This window comes from Triticum urartu, chromosome 7, assembly GCF_003073215.2.
Source record: "Triticum urartu cultivar G1812 chromosome 7, Tu2.1, whole genome shotgun sequence".
NCBI classification, from domain to species: domain Eukaryota; kingdom Viridiplantae; phylum Streptophyta; class Magnoliopsida; order Poales; family Poaceae; genus Triticum; species Triticum urartu.
The window spans coordinates 76,035,055-76,057,862 of NC_053028.1; positions in this window are offsets into that span (position 1 = coordinate 76,035,055).

The following is a 22,808-nucleotide window of genomic DNA, read 5'->3' on the forward strand; positions in this document are numbered from 1 at the left end:
AGGAGGGCTGGTGATGGATGTTAAAACTTAGACTGGTAGACGGTGGAGTTGGCCAGCCATCTCCTATAATAAGACAAAGACAAGAAAAATCGAGAGCACGTTAAAGCTCCATGTCTGACTCGTGTGGACAATAGTCTTGTCTACCGCTACAACCAGTCAGTGACCCTGCTTTTTCAACAAGATCAACTATTGAATAGTACTAGTATATGTTAATTTGCTGGTAGCAAATAGGGGGCAAATAAAAAAACAGTCTCATTAAGTCTTGGTTGACTGAGACTTCGTTAAGTCTCAGTCAATACTATGAAGCTGTTCGATGATCCACTAGCTCCATCAAATTTGAGAATCTGCAGAGCATCTATTCTCCCACTTCGGCACTTTTAACTAGTGCTCCGCCAACTCCCGAAGCAAGAGTGTGGAGGAGGAGGGCCGAACATGCCCTATATCTGTAAGATCTTACATTAAGATCCATGCAAAAAAAACATTTTTTTCTCTCTTGCATGTTTTGTCATTTGACTGAGATTTGGTTAATAAATCTCAGTCGACTAAAACCTAGCCACACCCATAAAAGAAAAAACAAAAAAAAATTGCCGAAAAAGAAACTTGCAATAATCAAACAAGATGATTACCTTCAGACTTGACTATGCTAGCTATCTCATCATGGAAGTTTTGAAGCCAGCATACAGTTCACTGTTGCGAACAACCCATACAAGCGAGGGTGTGACTCGCCTCATGCAAATTTGCATGTCGGCTGATCTTAGCTAGACTAATGTTTCTTTCTTTAGTCAAAATCCTTCTGATCTCTCTCATATGCTATATGTACCGCGGTCCCTTGATTGAATCATTTGCAACAACTCGGTGCAGTCAAATTTTGAAGACTTATTTGGTTTGATTTAAGTCAAATTTGTTTAAATTTGACCAAGTTCATAATATTAACATTTACAACCTCATATAAAGTTATAAACACCATAAATATATATAATTCATTTCAGATCGGGTGGCATATGTTTTGTGTTTTAGACGTTAATGTTGATAACTTCTAGATACACTAGTGCAGGACCGGTCAATAGCACCGGTCCGTAAGGCCCTTTAGTGCCGGTTCGGTAACCAGCACTAAAGTGTGGGCACTAAAGCCCCCCCCCCCCCCTTTAGTCCCGGTTCAACACGAACCGGTGCTAAAGGGCAACCACGTGGCACGAGTCAGCTCCGGGGGCAGGGAGCCCTTTAGTACCGGTTGGTGACACCAACCGGTATTAAAAGGTTGGGGGGTTTTGGGTTTATGATTTCTTTTTCATTTAATTTTGTGTTTTCCATTTAATTCTTTTTCGTTTGCTGGTATTTTACGATACTACATATTGTACACGTTATGCATATATATAACTAGAATTTCTAGTAGAACCGATCATATATATATACATATATATATATATAGAGAGAGAGAGTAGCACTATTATGATCATGGGATCATAATAGTTATTCTGATCACAGCGCTCTATATATGGCCCGAAGAGGCGTTCCCGAACTTCAGAACCCGCAGAGAAAAAAAAAGCCCACTCCAACCCGCTCGTCCACCACCTCTCCCGATCCCCAACTTCCTCCCGATCTCCCCGCTCCCAGCCACGTCCACCTCCCCTGAGCCCGCCTTCTTTCGGCCAGCCGCCGCCCCCGCTTCCTCCCAGCGCGAGGGCGCCCCCACCTCCTTCTGGCGCCACCGTTCTTCCTCGCCCCCATATCCACATTCTTCTTTAGCGAGCTCCCGACCGCCGCCACCGTTCCCCACCACCACCGGCCCACTCCCGCCCCGCTGGCTAGCCGGGAGCCGCCATGCCCACCCTTCCCTTCAACCAACCTCGTCCTTCCTCCCTGTCGACGCCGTGGGAGCTCCCATCCCGCGGCGCCGACAACCACCTATCTCTCCCAGATCCGTTGGTGGTGCATCGGATATCGGCTCACAGCCAGTTCCCGCGACCCAGGCAACCGCCGGATTAGTAAGGCGCAACCCCTGTGATCCAGCGTCGCTGCCAGGACCGACCTCCAACTGCTCGCCGCTGCCGCTGAGGTCCACTGTTGGCCCACCACCTACAGCCGCGCGCTGCGGCAACCACTCCTCACCACAGCCATCCACCACCAGATGTGTCGGCCACCACGGGCGCCGCCTACCCCTGCCCTGCACTCCGCCGCGCCCTGCCTTCTTCCCCCTGCCGCTAGCTGCTACTAAAAAACTTGCCGACAACGCTGCTTGCTAGCTGATATTGGTCTGTGCCAGGCGTACCGTTTTTTGGGTGTTTCAATGGATAGTCCAATTTCAACAAAAAGCTCAGTTCAAGGAGTTATGTAAAAAATACAAAATACGAGCCATTTTCAGCTTAAGAGAGATGTAGCACAACTGCTTGTTTTGCTTGCCTGCCGGTGATTGTCTTTTTGATGTACCTTTTGCGCTAAGTGTTGTACAATATTTGCTTGTTTCTTCCTATCAGATGCACTTTATTGGCTTGATGGATTCATCTGTGTTGGTGGTTAAGGACTATATATGCCTAGTAGACCAGTGGCTGTTAGAGAAGTTTGTTTTAAAATGTACCAGAACAGAAAATGCTAGGGAAAGAGGACAAGAGGGCGCCATGATACTACACCTTTTTGTATAGTGCTACACATTGTTTAGAAAGGGCTTGGGGCGTGCACCCACAACTCCATATGCACATCCATTTTGGCGAAACTTTCCTGCAGAATGATGAAATCTACAGAACAAAAACATGATGAAATCTACAGAACGAAAATTGCTCTTACATATCCTAGAAAAACGACGATAGAAAAACAAACCAACAGAAGTTTACCAAAAAGAAACTACAAAAGTACATTAGAAGTTTAGGACGACACATGGAGATTTCGGACCAAAAGAAGAAGTTCAAACATAGAAGATGGGAAGTTCACGAGCAAAAAAATGTGAAGTAAAATGAAATCGAAAAAATGAAGTTAATGAAATTCACTAAAAAAATTGTTCATTGGAACAAGTTTGAATAAAAGAGGAACACACCATCAAAATATCCCACAACAGAAGGCCAAACTAAAATAACAAAAATAAATCAAAAATGTTTAGTTAGAAAACAGATTTCCCCGTTTCTCAAAAAACCTAGAAGTTTAAATAAATAACGAAGCGGTTCAATGCTTATTACTACATTAGGATTTTTTTCGTTACTAAAGAAAAACACAGGAAGGCCAAAAAATTAAAAAATAGAGCAGCTCAAAATTTATAGAGAAAATGGAATTTCCCCGTTCTACAAAAAAAACTAGAAGTTCAAATTAAAATAACAGAGAAGTTCAAACTTTATAAAAAACTCAGATTTTTTCTCGTTACTAAATAATAAAATGAAAAAAAATTCAAATTAAAGTAAAGAAAGCACTAATTATTTTAAATAGAATATGAAAAGTGCGATATTACATTTCATTAAAAAAAGTGGTTTACAAAAACTTATGGGGATGCTGATATTTTAAAAATCTGAAAGTTTTAGAAAAATGAGCGAGAAGTTCAAATAAAAAAGGTACTTAAAAAATCTCTATAAAAACGATTTCCCCTTTGTAAAAAAAAATCAGAGAAGTTCAAATTAAAAAAAGAGGAGCATTTCAAAATAACTTATATTTTTTTCCTTCCCCAAAACATTAGAAGTTCAAATTAAAATAACGGCGTGGTTCAATGTTTATAAAGAAAAAGGATTTTCCTCATTAATAACAAATTAAACCAAGAAGTTCAAATTAAAATAACGATGCAATTGAACGTTTCTTCTTAGTGGCCACTTACTGTGTTTTCTTTTTGTAAAAAGTGTGTATTCCCAATTAAAAGACATAGAGGTTCAACTTTAAATAATCAAGTAGTTCAATATTTATTACATAACTAGGACTTTTCCCGTTACTAATGAATAACACCAAGAAACCCTAAATTAAAAGTTTGAAGTAGTTTGATGTTTATAAAAACTCAGATTTTCCTCAAAAATATTAAAACCAAGAAGTTCAATTTTGAAAATTGAGTAGTTCGATGTATATAAAAAAACTCAGGTTCTCACATTACTAGAGAATAAAACCAAGAAGTTCAATTGTAAAAAAGCAGAGCAATTTGATATTATATTTGAAAAATTGGATTTTTATAGTTACTAAAGAATAAAATCAATAAGTTTAATTTCAAATAAGGAAGTTCGATGTTTCTAAAAAACCTCCAATTTCCACATTTCTAAAAATACACAATAAAGTTCAAATAAAAAGATAGATCAGTTCAATACTTATAAAATCATCGAATTTGTTGCAAGAAGTTCACGTACACCTTCATGCACGGTTTATAATTTATATTGCGGGACGTCCGACCTCCAATTACATGTTTTAAAATGGCAAGAAAATGGCGTCCGACTTTCAATTGCTTGCAATTCGATGTACACACAAAATTGCGACAGAAGTTCATAGTCAAAACAACGAGAACTTCAAGTACCACAAGGAATGCATTTCAGGTGAGAATAAAAACATAGAAAAATAAAAGCATAAAAGGTTTGTTGAAAGAAGTTCAAGTGCTCTGTCCAGGGAAGTTCAAAAATTCTTGCGAGAGAGGTTCACCTCGTATTTCCATGTTTGATTTTTTCCGTATAAAAATCGAATACAATTATTTACTCAAAAATATGAAAAGGGGAAGTTCAAATTGAAATAACAGAGAAGTTCGGAGTTTATTGAAACCTAGGATTTACCTATTCAAAAAATAAAAAACACAACGACATTTTTTGCACTTTTAAAAACAACTCATAAACGAAAAAAGGTTGCTAGAAGTTCAAGTGCTCGATGAGTAAAAGTTCAAAAAAATCTTGCAAGAGAGGTTCAACGTGTATTTAGATGTCCAAAATACATAAAAAATATATGTTGTTTTTTGTGTTTTAAAATAATTCTCTCAAACCATAGAGAAGTTCAAAGTGATAACATCCGGAAGTTCATGTACTACATGATGTGTATTTCATATAAGAAAAATACAATAAAGTGAAACAGAGTGAAGTTCAACTACTTCACGCACTGCAAAAAATAGCACGTCAAAAACAGAGTGAGGTTCAAACAGACATGCTCCAAAAGTTCAACTACTTCATGCAGTGCGTTTCCGTTCACGATGAAGGCAGAAATCATGATCTCGTCATTTTCTAATTTACTTCAAAACGGCAGGAATATCATTTGTGTAAGTTCAAGTCCTCGGTTGGAGAAAGTTAAAAAATATGTTGTGAGAGAGGTTTGTACAAAGAGAATATCATTTGTGTAACACTGACGAAAATGATGGGAAAATTAAAAACAAAAATACGTCACAGAAGTTCAACGTGAAAACAACACGAAGTTCGACTACTATAGTGAATGAATTTGAGATGAAAAACTTTTAAAATTGTCACGAGTATGAAAAAACGATCAACATGGGAAAGTTGCGTGTTTACAGCAGTTTTCCATCGGTATATCACTTGCTCAATTCCGGTGAGTGGATGGAGAGCTACGAGCAGTGGATGGAGAGCTACGAGCAAAAAAATCACGTGAAAAACAGAGTGAAGTTCAGGTACACGCGCCGAGAAGTTCAGGTTCTTCACGTAGTGCATTTTCGAAGAATCTGTTTCGCGATAAAGGCAGAACGCATGATCCCACCGTTTACGAAATTACTTGAAAACGGCTAGGAATCAGAGAAAACCATCAACATGAAAAAGTTTCGCATTTGCCATAGCTTTTCAGCGGTATATTATTTGCCCCATTCCGATAAAGTTTGTAGAAATTACGGCGAAAATACCTTTTTCGCCATTTTCGAAACTGACTTAAAATCGTAAAGAATTGGGAGAAAAAATATATACCAAAAAGTTTCGAATTTGTTCAAGCTTTCCAACGCCATATCATTTGCTGCATTCGGACGATCGGTTAAAAAATTAGCTCGAAAATACGAACTCGGTAGGACTTGGACCATTTTCTAAATTACTCTTCAACCATTCAAAATTAGAAAAAACATTCAAGATGAAAAAGTAGCGCAATTTCATAAGCTTTCCAACGCCGTATCATATGCCTCCATTGGATTAGCCGTTTAGAAATGACACCGAAAAAACGAACTCAGCTGTTCGGTTTATGAAATTTTACTTTTTTTAAAATTACTCTTTAACCATAGGGAATTATAGAAAACTTTCAACATGTGGAAGGAGCGGTTTTGCAGCAGCTTTCCAACGCCATATTATATGTCTCATTCCGATAAACGGTTTAGAAATGCGATCAAAAATACGATTCACGTTTTTTGTGTGAAGAAAAAACGGTTTCAAAACTGCTCTTAAACCGCTTATATTTTGCCAAAAATTGAAGTTGGGTCATGATATGGGTGTCCATAGCTTTCCAACGGTATATCGCAAGCCCCATTTGGGCAATGTTGGCGGAAGTTCAACCTAGTTCATAGGAAAGTTCAACGTACTACTAGCGGGGTAGGTCAGGTTGTGATCAGAATATTATTCTGATCGCGTGATCAGAATAATGTTTATGTATATATATATATATATATCATCGAATGTCTCACAACCATCATTTATTCACACATATATACACACATGTATATATATATATATACAATTAGCTAGCTATATACAATCTCTCCTAATTGGTGCCTTCGGAGCCAGTGGCATTAGCCTAATTAGTGCCTTCGGAGCACAATGACAATTGGAAGTGGTTCATGGGGGCGGTAGCGGGTAATAGTATTCTCCTTTGGGATCTATGACCTGGTCGAGCAAAAATCCCGCTATTTCCTCTTGAATTGCTTCTATGCACTCCTCTGCTAGGAGCTGCTCCCGCACCTCTCTGAACTGTTAAGAAGGAGATCAATATGCATGTGTATTAGTTGTGTGACTAGATACCGATAATAGTGTAAAAATTGTGAATAGTGTTCTGATAAACGTACCCAATCTCTGTCTTTGAGATCTGCTCCTTTCGGACGCCATCATGCGAATGTTCTCGCAAACGTAGTATGCACACATATTATTCCCCGGCGCCTGCTTCAGGGCCTTTACGAGAATGGAGTTTGATCAGATAATAATTAATCAAGCATGATAATTAAAGAGATGGCAGCTAGCTAGCTAGTACTACTTAATTACTTACCTTGGGTCGATACCATTTCAGCTTTTGTTTCCATTGGCCTGGAGTGACGCTGATGAAATTTTCCCAAGCCCTGCCCGCCGACAAAGAAAATGAATAAATGGTTATCAAATAGTTCATATCAGGAAATGACGAACTAAATAGGCCGAGATATAGTTAATAATGATTGAAATTACCTGTTGACTATCCCAAACAAGATGGTGTGGTCACTTTCTTTTTTAAGTAGTGAGTCCAGTATTTCAACTGTTCCTTCATCAACTTTAATGATTAACAAGATCCAGTGAAATCTGCATGCACACACGTTTGCATGTCTTAATTAAGCGGGCATATGTAAGCAAAAACATGTAACTAGCTAGTAGGCAAAACCAGAATTTGTAGTACAAGACAGTGTGACTCACTTGAAGTTGTAAGGAAGTAGTATATCTTCATTGGTATTGAGGCGCTTGAAGAACTCTAGCATGCTTTCCTCTACACTTTTTTTTTCATAATATGCATCTAATTTCCATGTGTATTCATTAATGGTATTTGGGTCAATGAACCCAATGCCATAACATCCACCTTTTTTCATTTCATACATCTTCATCATGCATAATACCACAGAAAAGAATATAGTGAGGATAATTACAGGTAATGATTGATCAAAATGATCACTACAGCTAGCTTGAGACTTAAATTACAGAAAGAAATCACTTACAGACAATAGCAACTGACGATAGATTTGTCGAGTGCGTCTTGATTGTATAACTGAAATAGTTCTAAATACTCAACGGATACATCTTTCTCATGGAAGTAATGATCCTTCTTGACATTCACCATGAGGGACTCTCGATTGGAAATCTTGGTAATGTCCATGTGCCATTGATGCAATGCATACATTCTCGTTGGGAGCTTCTTGACCTCGTCTGGCTCGACCAAAGGTTGGCCCCGGACATATTTCCGTTTTATTTCCTCCTCTCTAAGCGGAGACATAGGCTCGATATCGAGGAGTTGTCCAACAGTGATCTTGAGCATTTCATCCTGCTCAATATGCTGTCGGTTATTACCACATCACCCAGCTGGGGAATGTTAACGGTTTGCCCACAATAATATTGGGCGCGCGTACTCTCATGTGTTGTTGGCACAACAAGCGGGGGGATTGATTGCGCCTCCTATTCTCCCAGCTGGGGAACGGTTTTACCGCATTTTTTGCCAGCTGATTTGCTCGAGTTCGAGCTCGCCTCATTCTGTAGACGTGCTCGATTTAACTTCCTCAGGTGTCGCTCATAGTCTGTGTCAACAAGCTTGGGAGCTGGTGGTCTAGCCATACGAATGAAGTGGCCAATCTTTTCCTCAGGCACTTTCTCCCTTGGCGGCGGTGGCGGTTTCGGTGCAAAATGGGCTTCCACCTCGGCCTTCGATATGGCCGCGTTTTCCTCCTCGGACTTGTCGTAAGGCCTCTGCGGAAGAGGCGCGAGGCTACTTGGACCATATTGAAATCGCTTGCATCCGCCTGTACCTCCCGTCCTACCTCGACTTGTACCGCTACGCACCATAGCTGCGGCGGCTCTCTTCCGTGATTGCTGAGGCAGCGGAGACGGCTGGCGTGGCTGAGTTGGACGAGGAGGAGTGGCCTGAAGCTATGTCGGACTTCGAGGAGGAGTGGCCTGAAGTTGTGCCGAACTTGGAGGAGGAGTGGTCTGACGCTGTGTCGGACTTGGAGGAGGAGTGGCCTGACGCTTTGCCGGACTTGGAGGAGGAGGAGTGGCCTGACGCGTTGGTGGACTTGGAGGAGCAGGAGTCTGCTGACTCGGTGGCGGACTTCGACGAGGAGTCGGCTGACGCGGTGTCGGTGGCCTTCGAAAGATGATGCAATCCTTTCTCCATAGGATGATACGATGTTTGGCCTCTCCCAGTGTGTGCTCCTCGTCACCTCCAGGAATGTCAAGCTCTAGCCCCGAATATTGGTCCACCACCTCATCAACCAAGACACGAGCATAGCCCGCTGGAATCGGGTTGCAATAGAAGGTTGCCTCGGGGGGATTTGTAAAAGCAACAACGTCCGCCATCTTCATGGATATGTTCTTCATTTTGAATTGTAGCTCGCAGTTAGTGTTCTCCATGATGTCATCCACGGGGTATCTATCCAGCATTGCGTCACTCGGGGCGGAGCCCACGCTGCTTCTCGGCATGGATGGGACGGTGCTATCCAATGTTGGATCATCCGCTAGCTGTTGCAGCTGCTGAGACCCCCTTTGCTGGCTAAGTGAGTCGATCTGCTCCTGCTGCCGCTGGAATTTGACTGCCAAGTCCACGTGCACTGATTCTAGGCCTTGAAGACATTCATAGTCCAGCTTCCTCTGCTCCTCCTCCATCTTCCTCCTCTCCTCCTCCGCAATCTTCTTTCTCGCACGGGTTCTGTAGTCAGCGTTCCAGTCCGAAAACCCCTCATACCACGGAATAGCACCCTTGCCTCATGTTCTTCCCGGGTGTTCAGGATTTCCCAGGGCACGAGTAAGCTCGTCATTCTCTGTGTTGGGATGGAACACCCCCGATCGAGCCTCTTCTATTGCAACAAGTAGCTTATCTTCAGCTCCGTTCAGACATGCCTTCTTCGAAACTTTGCCTGTCTTCGGGGTCCAACTCCCCCCATGCGCATAGAACCAAGTCCTACACCTGGGGGGCCAGCTCAATGTTTCTGGAGTGACACCTGCATCCTCCATCTCTTTCTCAGACTTAGCCCACTTAGGCATTGCCACCGCGTAGCCACCTGGCCCCAGCTTATGGAACTCATCCTTTTTTCGGCATTGGCCTTGTTTATTCTCGACCGTTCCTTAGATAATTCCGAATCCTTGAATTTCACAAAATCGTCCCAATGAGCACTTTGCTTCTCTAGTGTTCCCTCGAATACTGGAGTCTTCCTTCCTCCCTTGACGTACTTGTCCCATACACGATTCTTGTGGTTGTTGAATGCAACCACCATCTTCCTAAGAGCAGCGTCCTTGACTTTCTCCACATCTGCATCTGTGAAATGATCTGGTAGGGTGAAATGTTCCATGAGAGTTTCCCAAAGCAGAAATTTTTGTCTGTCGTCGACAAAAGTAAGATCTGGGCGTGGCTTTGCTGGCTCTCTCCATTCTTGAAGGGATCGGGAGTTGGTCCTTCACAAGAACTCCGCACTGACGAATGAACTTGTCCACAATCTTCTTAGGCGCTAATGGTTCGCCATTAGGTTTGATGGCCTCGATATTGTACTTTACGCCCTCCTTCAACTTTTTGTTCCGGCCTCGTTTCCTGCTGCCTGAAGATTTGCTCGATTCGGATGGCTGAAATTAAGAAGAAAGATCGATTCGTTAATATATCTTCAAGTAATTTAAAACATGTGATGATCACCAGATGCCTGCTTATATAAATATACCTCGCCGGTCTTTGTTGTTTCAGGATCAACATTTTCTTCGTCATCAATATCATAATCATAGTTCATGACTTCATCAATTCGGTTGTCGCGATCAAATATCATATCACCCTCCCCGGTGTTGTTTAGATATCCGGAGCCGCATAATCTTCTTCATTCTGATCATCATCTGGCCCGCGAGGATGGCGTATGATAGTGAACATGGTCTCTTCTCCCTCTCTGCCGGTATTGTCCGCCATAGCTTTTATTTAACTAATCCAAAAAGAAATATAAAACAATTTAGTATTCAAATTACAATGCATAGATGCAATCAATTAATAAGGAAAAATTGAATCAATCATAGTACATAATAATCATCATCGAATATAATCTCGAATACATCGTCTCGAATAATAGATATAATCTCGAATACATCGTCTCGACTAATATATATCAAATACATCACTAGCTAGCTAGCTAGCTAATAAAGATCGAATACTAAAGAGTAATCTAGGACACTCGCGGTTCCTGAGGCGCGGGCGGTGGACAACCAAAGTGAAGGAACCATCACTGGATCATAGCTCGGGTGATCTCCCCAAAGAACCCGCCAAGTATTGGAGAACCTGACGTCCATAGCAGCCATGTCGCGATGGACATGCTCGTCCTCCTCCCTAACACGGCGACGTACCACCTCCGGCGGGACCGGCTCCCTCTGCACCGAAAGTGGCCCACGCGAACGCCACCAAAGGAGATCAAGGTCGACGACGGGACCCGGGGCCGGGTTCCTCACCAAGCGTCACGCCCCTGAAGGTAGCACCTCCCAGTGCCAGCCCGGCGGAGCCCAGTCCCGGACATGGGTCCTCTGAAGTAGGACGTCGTCGCGAACGGGTCGACGGCGAGGATGCGGGCCGGGCATATCATCGACAACAAATACTATATGCCGCAAAAGTAAAGTAACATTTTTTAAATGATTGGATTTTGATAACTAAAATTTCTAACATTTCTATATAACTAACATTCCTATAACATTTCTAACAATGCTATATAACTAACATTTCTATAACATTTCTAATATTTCTATAACTAAAAAACAGAAAAAAAATTATAACATTTCTATATATATAACTAACATTTGTATAACATTTCTAATATTTCTATAACTAAAAAAAAGAAAAATTCTAACTTTTTTATTCTATAACTAAAAAACAGAAAAATTTCTAACAATTCTAACATTTCTATAACTTCTAACAATGCTATATAACTAACTATTTCTATAACTAAAAAAAAAAATTTCTGTGTGTGTGTGTGCTCACCGGCGAGGCGAGAGGCGACGGGGGGCGGCGACGACGGGGATGGCGACGACGGGGACAGGGACGGGGCGACGCGTCATGGAGTCGACGGGGACGGCACGACAGGGGCGGGGACGACGCGACGAGGACGGGGGCGTCACGGAGTCGACGGGGACGGTGTGACAGGGGCTGGGACGACGCCACGAGGACGGGGGCGTCACGGAGTCGACGGGGACGGCGCGACAGGGGCGGCGACGGCGCGGGACGAGGCGGCGGCAGAGAGAAGTGGGAGATGAGAAACTGAAATTTTTCGAAGTGTTTGTTATATAGGGGACACCTTTAGTACCGGTTGGTGCCACCACCCGGTACTAAAGGCCTGTTTTGGCCAGGCCAAGCGGCGGGAAGAGCACACCTTTAGTACCGGATGGTGGCTGGAACCGGTACTAAAGACCCACCCTTTAGTACCGGTTCCAGCCACCAACCGGTACTAAAGGTGGTGCACTGGCGCAGGTGCGATGCGGCAAGTTTAGTCCCACCTCGCTAGCCGAGGGGCGCCCGCACTGGTTTATAAGCCCCAGTGCGGTACCTCTCTCGAGCTCCTCTCATAAGCAGGCCTTCCGGGCCTACGTCTGCTGCTATGCCCTGATGGGCCTATTGGGCTAGCGGGCCTGCATCCTGGCCCAATTAGAATTTGGGTTTCTAGTCGTATGCAGACCGTTGTGGCCCAGTAGGTGGGCTTTTTTCATTTAGTTTTTTCTTTTCTACTTTATTTATTTTGTTTTATTTATTTTTAGTTGTTTTTTGCTGTATTTAGAGTTTCTTTGTGAATATTTTTGCTTTAGGTACAAAAAAAATAGAAACTTTCTGTTAGTGCCTGTAGTTTTCAAATTTGAATTGTTTAAATTTTGAATTATTTAAAATTTGTGTGAATCACTAGTTTGTGAATAACTTAACTTTAAAAATACATTTTTCAGTGATTCCTTTTTATTATGTTTAATATTAGTGTGTTTTATCATTATATTCAATTTGGTAATGCTTACATTATTTAAAAAATGAAATGCCTTTGTAACATATGAGTTTTCATCCGAAACCCTGATAGTTCAAAAGAGATTGTTCATTTTGTACACGAAGTGCATCCAGTTTTTGCCGTAACACTCTCTACTTTTTTGCACATGCTATGTGGGTGAAATTATGATACCATGCCAACTTTCAACTTTTTTGGAGTTCATTTGAAGTGTTTTTCAATTTAGCTGAAAAAATCAGTAAATGCATGAAAAAATTTGTTTGCACATAAAATTTCTTCGCGTTTCAAATGCCAAAACACATAACTACCCCTAACTATTACAGAGATTCCCTCCTGGGTGTGAAACACAGAACAAAGTGATGATATATAGTGAAGCCGATCACATCCCAGATCTTTGGGTGTGAAACTTTTTCTTCGCGTGTGTCCCTTTGCGCCGTAACCATGAAAAATCTTCATCATTTAACAGGATGCTCGGGTCAATATTCACTGTGAATGGAACAATTTCATCAAACTTTTCATAATCTCCTGACATGTCTGTCTTGTCATCCACTCCCACGATGTTTCTCTTTCCAGAAAAAACTATGTGCCGCTTTGGCTCATCGTATGATGCATTCGCTTCCTTCTCTTTTCTTTTTCTCGGCTTGGTAGACATGCCCTTCACATAGAAAACCTGTGCCACATCATTGGCTAGGACGAATGGTTCGTCTGCATACGCAAGATTATTGAGATCCACTGTTGTCATTCGTACTGCGGGTCTTCCATTACCCTGCCTCATGTCATATTGATCCATTTGCACCGAAACAAAGGGACCTTCAAACCGCATCTATAGTCAAGTTCCCATATATCCTGTATATAACCATAATATGTTTCCTTTCCCGTCTTGGTTTCTGCATCAAAGCGGACACCACTATTTTGGTTGGTGCTCTTCTTATCTTGGGCGATCGTGTAAAATGTATTACCATTTATCTCATACCCTTTGAAAGTCATTATATTCGAAGATGGTAACTGGGACAGCAAGTACATGTCATCTTCAATAGAGGTGTCATGCATGGTACGTGTCTGCAACCAGCTGGTGAAACTCCTGGTTTGTCATGTGTAATCCAGTCATCAGACCGCTCCGGGTGTTTGGAGCGTAGCAAATTCTTGTGTTCTTCCATATACGGAGCCACCAAGGCGGAATTCTATAGAACTGTGTAGTGTGCTTCAGTGAGAGAATGTCCGTCCATACATATTATTTGATCCCCTCCTAGTGTGCCTTTTCCATCCAGTCTGCCCTTATGCCGCGATTCAGGAACACCAATCGGCTTAAGGTCAGGAATAAAGTTGATACAAAACTCAATGACCTCCTCATTTTCATGGCCCTTGGAGATGCTTCCTTCTGGCCTAGCACAGTTGTTACGGCATATCTCTCTCAAGGTAGTTTTGGTGATTGATGACAACATGTTTGCGGTCTAATCATGTGCTTTGAATAGTTCACAGATTCACCCCTGGCACGAGACGTTTTCTTCCCTTCGGAGTGTCCTTCAAGACGGTGTAGCTCTTTCGTTTCTCTCTCGGTGGACTAGTTGCGTAGAGGGCACCGTACTATCAAGAGGAGGTCCGCTGGGGTATTGCATGGGTGGAATCATCACGTACACATCAGCTTCTCATCCTCCGAGCTTTTCCATTCCATTGAAGAGATCTCTCCGCTTTTCTTTGTCCTGTCTGGGTCCCAGCGGTAGTACCGCGCGACCCAGCCGTAGTACCGCTGAGGAGCCACAAGTGGCAGTACCGCTCCACAGTGGTAGTACCGCCCGTGACTCCACAGCAGTAGTACCGCTGGGGTGCCTGGCACCACTGCCTCGTCCTCAGCCTCTTTGGAGAGATTCTCTCTCTCTCTCTCTTCAGTGTCCCAGCGGTAGTACCGCACTACCAGTGGTAGTATGGCCGAAGGGTCATAAGCGGCAGTACCGCTCCACTGTGGTAGTACTGCCCATGACCCTGCTGTCGTAGTACCGCTGGGCTGTCTGGCTCCTACCGCCTCGACTCGAGGGGTCTTTTTCTCGTGTCAGGTTTTGCGGCACTAGTTGCGGTTGTAGAGGCGGTAGTACCGTTTCAGGAGCGGTAGTACCGCCCCTACCACCCCGGTAGTACCGCATTGGGTCCTTTTCCCTACTAGTCTCCTCTGCGCGGCAGTGCCGCTGGCTGGTGCGGCAGTACCGCTGACCTAGCGGTAGTACCGCCCCCTCTTAGCGGTAGTACCGCCCTGTGCGGGGCTGGTTGGTGAGGGGCAACGGTTGGGTTGTTGCCCCCACTATAAAAGGGGGTCCCCTTCTTCCCTTTGACCTACCCCTTCCTCCCCCAAGCTCCATTTATTGCTCAAGCTCCATTAAATGCTCCAAGCTCCATTTTCGCCCGATCTATCTCTCTAGCCAATCAAACTCGTTGATTTGCTCGGGAGTGGTTGAGAAGGCCCCGATCTACACTTCCACCAAGGGATTTTCGATTCCCCCACTCATCCCTAGCGGATCTTGTTACTCTTGGGTGTTTGAGCACCCTAGACGGTTAAGGTCACCACGGAGCCATAGTCCATTGTGGTGAAGCTTCGTGGTTTTGTTGGGAGCCTCCGATTAAGTTGTGGAGATTGCCCCAACCTTGTTTGTAAAGGTTCGGTCGCCGCCTTCAAGGGCACCAATAGTGGAATAATGGCATCTCGCATTGTGTGAGGGCGTGAGGAGAATACGGTGGCCCTAGTGGCTTCTTGGGGAGCATCGTGCCTCCACACCGCTCCAACGGAGACGTACTTCCCCTCAAAGGGAAGGAACTTCGGTAACACATCCTCGTCTTCACCGGATCCACTCTTGGTTATCTCTTACCTTTACTTGTGCAAGCTCTTTAGTGTTACTTCTCTTGCTTGCTTGTTTGCTTGTTGGTATTGCATATATAGGTTGCTCACCTAGTTGCACATCTAGACAACCTACTTTGAAGCAAAGTTTAATTTGATAAAGAAAAGTTAATAATTGGTAGTTGCCTAATCACCCCCCCTCTAGTCAACCATATCGATCCTTTCAATTGGTATCAGAGCCTCGTCTCTTTATTAAGGACTTTACCGTCCAAAGAGTATGGTTGATACCGTAGACGGTGTGGAGGAACACTCCGGTGTGAATCCGATCTCGTCTACGGGCGATGGGGGAACCTCGGTCTCTCGTGAGGAGTTCAATGTGGCCTTGGAGACATTGAAAACCTCCATGACGACCGAAGTTGAAAGCATGTTTACTAAATTTCTTGAGGGGCTTAAACTATCCACCGCACCGTTGAAAGTGGGTGACCCCGCCAACAAGGTGACGGATGCTATCCCCGACAAGGGGGAAGCTAGTAGTGAAAAGGCTCCTTCTTCTAGTGGTAAGAATGGCACCGACATCTTTGCCCATGTGGAACCACCACTTGTTTATGGTGGACCGGTTCCTTCCACTCATTTGAATCATGCCGGTCCTCCCCTAAGATTGTGAAAAATGAGGATTTTGATTCTTGGGTTTACCGCTTTAAATGTCATTTAAATCATGTGAACACTAACCTTTGGAGAATCATTGAAGAAGGTTTATATCCACATGATCCAAGCAACTTCACTCCTCGAGAAGCCGCGGACAATCAATTCAATGAGAATGCTCTCTTCATCATTCAAGATGCAATTCCACCCGAAGACCTACCTCATCTTCGTCCCTTTGCCTTGGCCAAAGATGCATGGCATTGTGTTATCTCTCTCTACTGGGGAAGCGCAAGCATTCAACGCTCCAACTATGAAGTGGTGCAAGATGAGGACGATGAGTTTGCTATGAAGGAAGATGAAGAACCTCGTGAGCTTTATCGGAGAGTAACCAAACTCCCGGACTCACTACGAGATCACGGGAGCAAGGACACGGATGACAATTGGATCAAGCACAAATTCCAAGGCAATGATGCCCTACCACAAGGCCATGTCCTCCGTCATTCGTCAAAGACCGGACTTCCACACTTTGACCTCAAGCGAAGTGTTGGATGAGTTTGTGGCCATGAACATTTTGGACAAGACCGCCGACAATGCGGTGCTCCGTTCTCAACGGGCAAAGAAGCCTAACCTTGCATTGAAGGCCAAGCTCATCGTTGAAGAAGAAGAAGAGGAAGAAGAGGAGAGCAACCCCGAAGATACGAAGTATGCATATCATGAACACATGGCACTTGCTTCAAGGCAATTTTGGAGCAAGAAAAACTCGAGGCCAAACTTTAGCAAAAACAACTCGAGTGGCACGAGGGGCAAGCAACGTGTAAGGACTTGCTACAATTGCGGCAACGTGAGTCATTTTGTTGCGGAATGCCCGTATGAGAAGAGGGAAGACAATGGTGGCAAGCTCATCCGAAAGGACAAGGCCAAGTCATTCCCCAACAAGAACAACTTCACCAAGAAGACTCCTCCCAAGGCATTGGTGGTACAAGAAGAGTACAATGAGGATGATGACGATGATGAAGATGATGAGTCGGTTGCCATGGCCTCCGTTGCCATTGTGACGACTTCACGGGTGTCTCTCTTCGACTCACCCAATGAGAGCATCACCACCAAGTGCCTCATGGCTAAAGCCACCAACAAGGTAACCCCCAACACCAAAACTACCATCATTAATCATCCTTCTCCAATGGATAACATTAATGAACTTGAGGGAGCTAATGTGGAGGCTAACGAGTTTGAGGCCTTTATGGGCAAACTCAAGGGAAAATCCAAGAAGCACTTTGTTGCTCTCTTGGAACAACTTGGTGAAGCCAATGACATGATCGAGGCTCACGAAGACACCATCACTAAGATGGAAGGGCATAGTCGTGACTATGCCGATGAGATTTCGGATCTTTCCAATGCTCTTGAGGAAGAGTGTGGTCTTAGTTTGGCTCTTGAGGAGTCACACAACGTTGATCATGCTAAGTTAAAGAAAGATTATGATCATGTCCTCATAGTTTCTCATGTGCTAAACTCCGAGAAGGCCGAACTTGAGGTTGATCTTGCTAGACTCAAATAGGAGTTTGATCTACTTGACAAGGCTCACAAGGTCTTGAAGGGTGCTCATGCTAGCCTCAAAGAGTCTCATGATCAACTTCAAGTAAAGCTAACCAAGGAAAAAGCCACTTTCCCTCGTATGATGTTAATTGATAATGCAAATGCTACTAACCCGTGTTGTGAGCATGTGCATCTCCTTGAGGAGAACGCTAAGCTAAAGGGGCAACTTGAGAGAGGTCTTGCGACTTGCATACAAGGCAAGAAGAACCTCAACGATCTCTTGATCAACCAAAAGGGAGTTGTGGCCAAGGAAGGGGTTGGGTACGTGCCCGACTCCAAGAACAAGAAGAAGAATGACAAGACCAAACGACCTCCTCCTCTCATGCAAACCTTTGTGAAGGAGGGAGAGAGTGCCTCCGAGGAGAAGAAGAAGAACAATGTCAAGAAGGGCAATGTCACCCCTCCCAACAAAGCCGGCGATTTTAATCCTTCTTATGTGTTATGCCGTGCTAGTGATGGGCATGTTTATGCCAAATTTGTTGGTTCTCCTCATTAATACATTGAATGGTCTATTTGGGTTCCAAAGACCCTTGTTACTAACATCAAAGGACCCATTACAAAATGGGTACCTAAAACCAAGCATTGATCTCTTGTAGGTGTTTGCTTCCGGTGGGGGATCATGGTTGCTCGATAGTGGAGCTACAAATCACATGACCGGAAGCAAGGACTTGGTGGTGGACGTGCACAAGGTTCCATCTATGCCCACCAATGGTGAGTGGGGTGACGCCTCATCTTCTAAGGTATTGGGACTTGGCAAGGTGGTCATCTCTCATGATCTCACGATCGAGAAGGTCATGCTTGTTGAGTCCCTTGCATACAATTTACTTTCCGTTCGTCAACTTGCAATCATGGGCTTTGCCACTTTATTTGATATCGATACCGTGGCCCTCTTGTGGAGCAAGACTCTTAAAGTAGCCTTTGTTGGGCATGTCAAGAACGGTCTATATGTGATTAACTTTTCGGAGCGACCCACTAAGACCGCGACATGTCTAATGGCTAAAGTTGATGTGGGATGGCTTTGGCATCGCCGTTTAGCCCATGTCAATATGAGATCTATGCAAAGTCTCCTCAAGGGGGACCATGTCTGTGGACTAACGAATGTTAGTTTTGCTAAAGATCGTGCTTGCAGTGCCTGTATCGAAGGAAAGCTACATGAGAAGGCTCACCCTCCCACGACTATCATTTATTCGAAGAGGCCTTTGGAGCTCCTTCACATGGATCTCTTTGGGCCTCCATCCTTCGATAGTCTTGGAGGTAGGAAGTATTGCTTGGTGATTGTGGATGACTACTCAAGGTACACGTGGGTGTATTTCTTCAAGAGGAAGAGCGAGACCCAACAAACCGTCATTGACTTTGCAAAAGAAGCACAACGTCAACACAATGCAAAGATCTTGACAATAAGAAGTGACAACGGCACCGAGTTCAAGAACTACACCTTGGATGAGTTTCTTAGTGATGAGGGAATCAAGCATCAATATTCCGCACCCTACACCCCTCAACAAAACGGTGTTGCGGAGAGGAAGAACCGGACGTTGATGGATGCGGCAAGGACCATGATGGCGGAGTTCAAGTCTCCTTACAACTTTTGGGCCGAAGCCATCAACACCGCGTGTCATGCATCCAATCGGCTCTACCTCCGCAAGGGCTTGAACAAGACTCCATATGAGATACTCACTGTAACAAGCCCAACCTCAAGTACTTCCGGGTATTCGGGTGTAAGTGTTTCATTCTCAAGAAAGGTGTTCGGTTGTCTAAATTTGAGGCTCGAGCTTATGAGGGCATATTTGTTTGCTATGCTACAAACTCTCATGCTTACCGTGTCCTCAATAAGTCCACGGGACTTATTGAGGAGACGTGTAACGTGGAGTTTGATGAGAATAACGGCTCCCAAGTGGAGCAAAGTGGCACTTATGATGTAGGTGATGAAATTCCTCCCCAAGCCATAAGAAGAATGGGTGTTGGCTTTATACTACCCATTGAGGAACCCCTTGTGGCCGAAGGAGAAGGACAGAGCTCCACTCAAGTGGAGCCATCACCAACCCAAGGCCCACACGCTTCCGAAGAACAACATGAAGGCCCTCATCCTCAAGAACATGACCAAGGGCAAGATCACGCTCAAGACGGTGTTGACACATCAAGTGATGCCCAAGGTCAAGTTCTCTCCTCCGAGCAAGTTCAAGAACAAGAACAAGCCCAAGACGACGCTCAAGATGATCAAGCGACCACTCCTCGTCTCACCCCTGAGGAGGAATTAGAGCGCCGTGCCGCCAAGGTTGCTTCCAAGCTCTCCACCAAGGATCATCTCATTACGAATGTGCTTGGAAGCTTAAGAAAGGGGGTAAGCACTTGTAGACAACTAGCAAATTATTGTGAGCATCACGCGTTTGTCTCTTGTTTGGAACCCCACAAGGTCTATGAAGCGCTAGAGGATCCGGATTGGCTCAATGCCATGCATGAAGAACTCAACAACTTCGAGCGCAACAAAGTGTGGAGATTGGTGCCAAGACTGACCGGGAATCACAATGTCATAGGAACCAAGTGGATATTTAAGAACAAGCAAGATGCCCATGGGATTATGATTCGCAACAAGGCTCGTTTGGTAGCACAAGGCTACTCCCAAGTCGAGGGTATCGACTACGGTGAAACCTTTGCTCCCGTTGCTCGTCTTGAATCCATTCGCATGTTGATTGCATATGCTTCTCATCATAACTGTAAGTTACAACAAATGGATGTGAATAGTGCTTTTTTAATGGTCCTATTAATGAGTTGGTTTACATCAAGCAACCCCCCGAGTTCGAGGATCCCTACTTTCCCGATCATGTGTATCAACTCGATAAGGCACTCTATGGCCTTAAACAAGCCCCACGTGCGTGGTATGACCACCTTACCGAGTTGTTACAAGACCGTGGTTTTGAAGTTGGGCTAATCGACCCCACTCTTTTTACTAAGAAGGTCAAAGGGGAGTTGTTTGTGTGCCAACTATACGTTGATGATATTATCTTTGGTTCTCCTAACAAAGCTTTCAATGAGGAATTTGCCGCTCTCATGACCTCAAAGTTCGAGATGTCCTCCATGGGAGAGTTGAAGTTATTTCTAGGGTTTGAAGTGAAGCAAAGAAGAGAAGGAACCTTCACCAATCAATCCAAATACACTCAAGACATGCTCAAGAGATTCAAGCTAAGTGACGTCAAGCCGGCTTCCACTCCAATGCCCACCAAGTGCCAACTTGACTTAGATCCCAAAGGTAAAGTGGTGGATCAAAAGGTATATCGTTCCATGATTTGATCCTTGCTTTACCTTTGTGCATCTAGACTGGACATCATGTTGAGTGTGGGAATTTGTGCATGGTTTCAAGCCGCACCTAAGGAAAGTCGTGGCGGTCAAACGAATCTTTCGATATTTGGCTCATACCCCAAACTTTGGCTTATGGTACCCAAGAGGATCAAACTTCAAGCTTGTAGGGTACTCGGATTCCGATTGGGCGGGAGACAAAGTGGATAGAAAGTCCACTTCCGGAGGGTGCCAATTCCTTGGCTGCTCTTTGGTAAGTTGGTCTTCCAAAAAGCAAAGTTGTGTGTCTCTCTCGTCCACTGAGGCGGAGTATGTTGCCGCCGGTAGTTGTTGTGCACAACTCCTATGGATGAGGCAAACTTTAAAGGATTATGGTGTCACTTGTGACAAAGTTCCTCTTTGGTGTGACAATGAAAGTGCCATCAAGATCTCTCTCAACCCGGTGCAACACTTCAAGACGAAGCATATTGAGATCCGGTATCACTTCATCCGGGATCACATTAGGCGAGGGGAGATCGAGCTCAACTATGTCAACACTCATGACAACCTTGCATATATTTTCATGAAGCCCTTGGATGAAGCAAGATTTCGCGAGTTAAGGCATGAGCTAAATATCATTGATTCGAGCAATGTGGCTTGAACCCTTGCACACCCCACCACGCTCAATTTGCTGTCTAGTTGAGGTGTAGGCATGGACATAGGGGGAGTGTTGTTCTCTCAATGAACTCTCCCTCCCCCCATTATGCATAAATTGATCAAGTCTTTCACTTTAGCCATTGTTGATGGTACTTGTGTTTCAAAGACGAGTTTTGGTCATGGGCCCAAGGTTAAAATCTTCGCGGCACCATACCTCTTGACTCAAACATAGGTGGCCTCGGCCACCGCCCTCTTTTGAAGAGGTGTGTCTTGGTCGTTTGCTGGTGTGATCTCTTTTCTTGCCGTTCTTGTCTTTCCTTCGAGCAAAAGCCATGTTGTTTGGTTGCCGCAGCGTGCTGGGCGGTACTACCGCTGGTGGTGCGCGGTACTACCACTTATAAGCGGTACTACCGCCCCCAGCACGGTACTACCGCCGAGGGACGGGACCAGGGGGTTATATCGGGGCAGGGGGAGGTTTCTTCTCCCCCATACCCATTCGCTTCGCCCCCTCTTTCCTCTTCCTCTCTCCAGCCTCAACTCGCCGCGGGAGGGCTCCGGCGGATCTCTGTCTCCGGGGCGTCCCTCTCCATTTCCTTTGGTGGAGTCGATCCCCACCCCGTTCTCTTGCCATGGATGTCGGTATTGCCCCCGTTCCTTGTCTCCTTTTGTCTCTTTTTCAGATCTTGTTTCTTAGGGGCAATGGTGGTAGCATCTCTAGATTTTTGGCTAAATCTAGGCTTGAGTTGGTTGGAGAAGGCAACTAGACTATCTCGATTAGAGTTTGGTAGGAATATTTTTGAATTTGGCAGGCCGGTAGTGCCGGATCTGACCACGGTAGTAGGAAACTGCTGTTTCTCCGCCTCGTGCTATAGGAAATTGTTGTTTCTCCGCCTCGAACAGCACTACCGCTCTCGTTGGAGCGGTACTACCGCTTGACCTCGAGCGGCACTACCGCTCTCTTTGGGGCGGTACTACCGCGGGCATGTCACGGTACTACCGCTGCATGCCAAATTCCATTATATTCCT